General features: G+C 34.9%; 1 pseudogene across 1 annotated transcript; it reads right to left on the reverse strand.

Moving 5' to 3' along the window:
- Window positions 1–4,044: 4,044 nt before the first annotated feature.
- LOC143581368 (leucine-rich repeat receptor-like protein kinase PXC1) lies at window positions 4,045–6,540 on the reverse strand (annotated as a pseudogene). The gene is made up of 2 exons (XR_013143809.1): window positions 5,187–6,540; window positions 4,045–4,829 (listed from the first exon to the last, which is right to left on the reverse strand). The product of XR_013143809.1 is annotated as a leucine-rich repeat receptor-like protein kinase PXC1 (transcript).
- Between the last annotated feature and the right edge of the window lie 1,659 nt (window positions 6,541–8,199).

Below are 8,199 nucleotides of genomic sequence, written 5' to 3' on the forward strand. Positions count from 1 at the left end.
CAAAACGGGAAGGATCGACTAAATCTTAACCGTCGATGGCTTTAGCAGCCTGCTTCTTGTATTTGTTGTGTAATTAATATTATCATCATCATTATCTTGACATAGATGTCTTAGTTATAGTGATGTAGTAAATCATGATGTTAGTTGTCAATCAACACAAGGTTTTAGTACAACGTTTAAATGTATTAATTGTTATCCTAAAATATTGGATCTTGTAGTTAAATGGTGCACTTGACAAAGATTTGTGTTAGTGATGGGTTTAGTCAGGGTTTATCTGGTTCTTGGATCGTTGTCTTTATGTTCTATCAAGAGAAAATTAGACCGGTCACTAAAGCTAGTTGCGCCTATGGGCTGATGCTTTAGTGCAAGCCCAAGTACATTAAACAATTAACACTTCTTCGTTTTAAGGTCCTTTAATGTCCAACCTTCTTTTGCTGGATGATATATGTTTTAAATGAATATGTAATAACATAAGCCCTTAAAAGAGATGAAAAATGTTAAGAAAATGATTATAGATTTTCAAATACCAATGATGGAGACAATGACAAATGTATGGTAGGTTTGTGGAGTAACCAAGTGTTTTGATATTTGTATTTTTGAGGTTATTAAGTGTACTATAAAAAGATGGTATTTAATGTGATTTTGTTTTGAGTTGTTTATGTTAGGTGTCTGATAAGTTTGATTACTTAATGTAAAAGGTGAAATAATCAGAAATAATTAGATAATTGAAATCAAGTTTATGTCTTAAGCTTGCTAATTACATGATTATGCCATTACGAGCTAGCTCGGGTGATCAGGTGGTTTATCACTTTATCATAATGTTTCCTCCTGGGTGGTCCGGGTTCGATTCTCACAGGTTTATTCTACTTAATTGGGAGAACAACAATGTTAGAAGATCTGACCTCAGGTAAGGAGCGATTGATGTAGAAGCTTCCCTTTGAAAAATAGTTACATGATTAAATTTAAAATTATTCAATCTTATAATATAATATTGATTCACATTATTTTTTAATTGTTTAATTAATCAACATGATATATATGCTTTCCAGAAAACAAGGAGTCTACATCAAATCCATGTCTTTATATAATGAAATAAATTGCGGAAATAATCAAAGTATTTTCCATTAAAATATTGTTAAAGAGGTTGGTGAGCATTCTATATCCTTTACCGCTTTCTGTCTTCAAATTTCTACCAAATAACCAACCACCTTCCTTTTTATGATTAAGTGCACTACATGTCACATGTGATATTAATTCTAAGTTTCTTTTTTAAATAAATGAATAAATTTATAAATCACGATACATTCTTTTCAGAACAGAAATACATAAAACATATTTATTTTATTCATTAATGATTTTATTGACTTAGTGGGGATAGACGGTCATGTAACCATTTTTCGCATAACAAAGAAAGCAAAATGTTGGCTCATCTCACATATAATGTATCTCACATCCTAAGCGGCTCATCTTTGCAAATAGGCAAATTATTATGGGAGAGTTTATTATATAAAATTTCTCTCAAATTTTGTTTGCTCGAAACGGTGCATACCTATTCACTACTTACACATCCATTTTCACACGTCATACGCTTTGCTTGATACTTGTTTAATACGATATTCTTCAGCCATACGCGTTGACAAATATAAACTTCATCGCATGCTTGCTAGGTTACATAACTCTTCGCATAAAATCTTTAGCATGATAAATCAAAACCGTTTATATATTTGACCATCCCTATAAAAAAACTCCTAATTTTTCATTTTACAAACGTATTTACAGTAAATTGATATGTAGAATTTAATATCAAATTGATATGAAAATGTCAACTTGGTTTGAACCTACCACCCGAAAGTCAAGCAACTGATTATGGTCTAAAATAAAAGTATGATCATAATTCATAAGCCTTTAAGCAATGATGAATAATCATCTTTTTTAAAATTTTGAATTGGTATCATATTTTTTTTCGAAGTGATTGATTAGTAATAACTAATAATGGGCAATTAAGTTTTCTTTTTGAACTAATTTATAAATTAAAAAATCATAAAGTTTTGCAATTTAAGAAGTTTAGTTTTTTATTGTTTTATTATCATTATTATTTAAGACTTTGTAAGTTAATTACACGGATTATCGATGAAGTTATATTATGGTATGATTCTAAAGTTTTCAAGTATTACAATTAGAGTTCACATAAACTTAAATTAATGTTTAATGTCTATCTACTACAAGGCCTAAAAGTGTTGACTGAAAGAACATTACGAATCATAAGTATAATTTCTAAACACTTATTAAAACCGTAAGATAACTTTAACACATCCACATCAATCCAATAGTCACCTGGCTGACTAAAATAACAAAAATCAAACCATTGATCATATGAAAATGGAATATACATGGATATAGCTTTACCCGGCTACTGTGACGGATCTAGCCATAAATCTCAGGGGTAACGAAACAAAAATAGAAGCACGATACTTGAGGTGCAAATTTCTCCTATACGGTTTTTTAAAGCTTAAAATTGAGCTATTACACCATGTCCTTTTACTTTATCTAGCGTATCTCTTTCGCTGCACAAATTAAAGCATTGCTCAAATACTTATCACCTATTTTCTTACGCAAACCTGCATTAATAAGTTTCATTTTAGAAAAACATATTTCGACGGTTGCGGTTGCAACCCGGTAAAGCCAACGCTAGCTTCAATATCTGATAAACAAAAGAAAACGTGACGTGATTTTCCAGTTTCCACCATTACTCGAGCAATGTCACACATTCACTCAAATTTGAAAATGTATCATCTTTCTTTAAAGTGTGATAAAAATCATATGATCACCCGAAATACACCAAATTTTTCATTACTAAAATCATTCGGATACATTTCTGAAAATGCCACTATCGTGGATATGTCAAATTTGGAAAATGAATCTCTAAGATTTAAACCAGACATATTTTTTTAACAAACTGGTTAAGACCTCATTAAATCGATTTCCAAGTCTTGAATTTGCATATCTAAAACTATTTTAAAATTTTTAACCTCAAAATGATGATTATGTTTGTTTATGTTTGAGGTTTCTCATTCAAGCCAAAGAAAAGAAAAAGTTAATGATTTTTATTTGCTTTGAGCTATAAACTTTGTTTTGACTTTATTTGATTTGAACTTTTAAAATATGATATTCTGTTTAGTTTGTTTATGTTTGATTCTATTTATGTTTAACGTTCTCTCGTTCAAACAAAAGAAAAGAAAAAAAGATTTGTTGTTTTTATTTGCTTTGGGCTACAAATTTGGTTGGACTTTATTTAATTTGAATTTTTAAATTGGTTGGCCTTTAAACAAATAGGGGTAACATAAAAAAAATTCCAGGGGTAGCGAAATACAAAAACCGACCCAAAAAGAAGAAAAATTACACTGGCGACAAAAAGTTGAGGCTACCCCTGCTTTGTTTATGAAGTGCATCCCGCCACTGCCCGGCCATCAACTCTTTTATCTCTCTTTTCTTGCCTTCTAGTTCTCATACCTAGTGACCTTAGTCATTGACTTTGTCCCTTTCGCTCCTCCATTTCACAAGAAACTTGTTGATTTTTCTCTCTTAAACGAAGCTTATGAGACACCAGCTTTGATAGCATTTTCTCAATGAGATAGATCCTAGCGTGGTATTGACACATTCCTGCTTCTATAAATCCCTCTCTAGCTACACACGATTTTCGCCTAGCCCACCCTCACTAATGATTAATATAAAAAAGGTAATTTATCTTGACCCATAATTGTGAAAAACCCACTTATTCACATAGACAAAAATTGTTTCTCTCTTTATTTTTATTATTATAATAGTAGAAAATTGCAATACTAATATTTGGTTTGAGTGAAAATGAAGTCAAGCGTGTAAAAGCATGAAAAGCAAATAAATGGAGCAAAGTGAGTCCTGGGGACACCATCATTTCAAGCATGAGCTTTTGCAATCCTGAATTCACACTTTCTTTTTTTTTTTCCTACCTTTTACTTTATTATTTTTATTAAATAAACCAATATTTAAAATTTTAAATTCAAATCCTTAAATTAATTTTCTTCACACTAACATTACAATATCACAAATCACATAACAAACTTAAAAAAATAAAAGAGCAACATGATCAAACGGTTGATATTTAACAAACTAAGATGGAAGAACCATCCAACCGTCAACCTTCGGTTGTAGCAACTGAAGGCGACATTGAGTTACGTGACTCGTCATAATCTTCCCCTAATGGCGACTGCTCGACCCGAATCTCCTCGATCATCTTCACAACTTCGACCATCGTAGGCCTCTTTTCGGCGGCGGCCCGCCACACAAGTCATTGCAACATGAAGCATTGAAACAAGCTCTTCTTCAATATTCTTGTACCTTAACAATTCTTGATCAAACACTTCGCGGTCCACTCATCACGCACCACGGACCGAACCCATTTTGGTAAGTCAACGGGTTGTTCCTCTTCCTCAACACGAGAAGGTGACGAGTATTGGTTTGGAGCCTTACCGGTTAACATTTCCAATAACAATATCCCAAAGCTGTAAACGTCTGCTTTTTGTGATAAACGTTTGGTCTCGAATTGCTCGGGCGCTTTGTACCCTCCTAGTCTAGCCGAGGCGTGGCCGGGTTTAAAAGTAGTGACAGACCGAAATCAGAAATGCACGCGTTTCCATTCTTGTCTAGTAACACGTTTGATGATTTTATGTTACCATGAGGGATTCGTGAAGTTTTGTACTCTTCATGGATATGGGCTAGCCCTCGGGCCGCTCCTAACACCATACTAATACGCGTTGTCCAATCCAACGGGATTCTTCCAGGTCCACGGTTTCCTGTAACCATTAAAAAAAAACTTATACGAAAAATAAAATTTTAATCTCAAAATCCTCGAATCATCCACGTGATCACCATAAGTGGTTATATCATCAATGTTGACGGGTTTCCTAATGAGTTTCCACAGAAAACCCATCAACATTGAAGGGAAAAACCCTAAATTTGTGAACGATCTAACACACATCTAAAGGGGAAAAAGCTAAATTTCTAAACGATTCAGCGTTAAATCGCTCATACTCTAGGTTCATGAAGATCTACAATCATGATATGATCAAGAGTTAATCAATCAAATTAAGTAAACCAACACCAAGCCCTAAATCAAGAAACAAAACTAACTACTTATCAAAGAATATTACCATGAAGAAGCAAATGCAAGCTTCCATTAGGCAAATAATCATAAACCAAAAGCTTCTCTTCCTTAGCATAATAATAAGCTCTCAACTTCACCACATTCGGATGCATCACCTTCCCAATCACATCCATATACTGCTCAAACTCCTTCCGCCCACACGGATTCGCATCCTTCAACCGCTTCACCGCCACCACCGTACACCCATCGTCCAACACCGCCCGATACACCGTCCCCAACCCGCCCTTCCCCAGCATCTCCGCAGACGCCCTCAACAAATCCTCCAACTCAAACTTCTTCTTCTTATCAAAAAACACCAACTTATTATCTCCATCACCACCACCACCACCACCACCAGCACCAGCACCAGCATTGTTAGCATAAACTCTGCTATCACTTCCATAGCTACTCCGACTCTTTCCTATCTCTGATCCAATCTTTGAGCCTGATGTAGTTTGTTTTCCGCAGTAATACGCTAACAAAAACGACACAATTATCAAAATTAAAACCGAATTAGCGATCACTATCGCTACGATCACTCCAGGATGTAATCCTGATCTATGACTTTGCTTAATAATAGAAGTTGTGGGTAACGAGCTCGGGTTGGATTGTACGGTAACTGGAGGAGTATTCATTGATGAACAAGCGGGTAACGGGCTCGACCCGCATAACCCTTTGTTACCCGCAAAACTATCGTACCCGAACTTATTCACTAAGTTTTCTGGTAGATGTCCGTACAACTCGTTGTACGAGAGGTTTAGGTTTATTATTTTCATTTTGGATGCTAGTAACTCCGGAACTGTTCCGGAGATTTTGTTACTCTCTATGCGGAGAGTAACCAGACGAGCTAGTTTTGATAGCTCGTCTGGGACGGGGCCTTCTAAGTTGTTGGCGGAGACGTCAACTCTTAGAAGGCGAACGAGCGACCCGATTTCCGGCGGGATGGCGCCCGAAAGGTCGTTGTTGGAGAGGTAAAGGAGTTTCAGATTGGTACACTTTGTTATAGGTGACACGGTGCCGTTGAGGCGGTTGTTGTGGAGGTCGAGGATTCGGAGTTGGTCGAGTGAGGAGAGGGAGTTTAGTGGGCCGCGGAGGTTGAGGGAGGGGAGGATGATGGTGGTGACGCGGTTGTTGGTGCATTTGATGCCTGTCCAGTGGGCGGAGCAGGCGGTTGAGTGAGTGGTGGGTGAGAGTGTCCAGTTGGAGAGGAGGACGTCGTGGGTGTCGGTTTGGGAGCGGAATAGGGATAAGGCGGCGGTGTCGCTGTCGGCGTCCGCGGTGTCGATGTCGGCGGTGGGGGAGAGGGAGAGAGACGGTGGAAGGAGGAGGAGAAGGAGGAGGAGGTGATGGAGAATGTCCATTATGGGATGGTAAGTGTGTTGGGCGGGAAATAAATGCGATATATATATATATATATATGTGTGTGTGTTTTTTTAATAGTGGGAAGCAATTAGTAACACGATTAGCTAACACATGTAAAAGTAGATAAAGATGTTTGTGTGTGGAGGGTGGAGATGTCTTGTGGTTTATATGATGAAAGTTCAGAAAATTTGGATCATTTTCTCACATCGTTTTATGTTGCTAATTTGGTTTGGAGTATGATTAGTGTTTGGTGTAAGATTTGCCAGATTTAGGCCTTTTTAATTCGGGATCTTCTGAGGTCTGAGGATACACTTATTTGGTTTCAGTTTGTAAAAAAAGAAAAATATGTTGCAGGGTATTGTTTTAATGACTTCTTGGTGTATTTGGAATGCATTGAATGATGTAATTTTAGCTAGGAAGAACGTTTTGGGGCAAGAAGTGATAAAAAACATTAAAATTTTAGGTTATCTTTGGATAAAAAAAGCAGATCTAACTTTAGTTTTAAGTTATGGAGCAATTAGTGTGACTTTGTTTTTAAAATAATGTATGTTGTTTAGAGTCTTTAGCGTCTTGCCACTTGTAAAAATAAAAGTTGGTCGAAAAAGAAAAAGAAAAGAAAAACAAAACATGTTTTTAATCGTGTTATTAATGTATCAAAGCATTCTTAGCCCGTTCTTTAAAAATATGTGAGGAGGATTTGTAAATTATATGGTATGGTTATGAGTGGTTGTGAGGAGAGGAGAAATAAAATGTTATAAAGAAAAGTTAAATTTGGGGTTTCACTATTCATGCCGTATAATTTTTTAATATTTTCTAAAAATGGTTGTGAGTGAAGGAAAAATAAAAGATAATGATAAATGTATAAAAAATATTATTTAATTAAACAGGAGAAAGAAAAAATAATGATTTTTAATATAATTATATGATATATATGGATATATGGTTGGAGGCTAAGAATGCCTTCATCTTGGTTAATATTTATCCGCATATGTATAGACAAAAGAATAGACTCTCATTTGACTATTAATAAAAGTTAATAAAAGTCAAATAAATGTACTATTTTCTTTTGTTATTGGAAAAACGATTAATTTAATGTTTCGCGTTAAAAGTTTTAGCTACATTGTAAACTTTTAAGTTACAACTTTTGTTGTCTTTTATGCATCAGAAGCAGTTTCCTGTTCCTTATCATAATTTCCTATGAAGAAACATTCTAGATAAGAAATAATAAACAATCATCACATTGCATGTGTAAATCTACTCATTTTCAATCTACAATTTCAACTGTATGAAAATTCTTGAAATTAAACATTTCAAATCAATCTAGTAATATATTGCCATTGATTACTAAACTAAAGGGAGTTTTAGGTAGTGTGGAAAAAGTATTTACCAAAGGGATAATGATAAGTTTATATATGTGTCTATGCAAGAAGTTTATAACAATTTGCACTAAATTAATTCTCTTTAATACTTATGAGCAATCACACAGTGAAGCTTCAAAAACGACTACACGTCATCCCTACCCATCCTGTATAGGCTTTGTCCATTTCATATAATCCGATTTTGGACATTTTTCCTCTCTTCCCATATCAATTGCATATTTGTATCTCCCCTCTCTCCTTGATGTGAGTTAAAAAAATGTCTTAAATAAGGTGGTGTTG

The sequence above is a fragment of the Bidens hawaiensis genome, unplaced genomic scaffold (genome assembly GCF_021521415.1).
Source record: "Bidens hawaiensis isolate Kalapana, Puna unplaced genomic scaffold, B.hawaiensis_p1.1 tig00030888_1, whole genome shotgun sequence".
In the NCBI taxonomy this organism is placed as follows: domain Eukaryota; kingdom Viridiplantae; phylum Streptophyta; class Magnoliopsida; order Asterales; family Asteraceae; genus Bidens; species Bidens hawaiensis.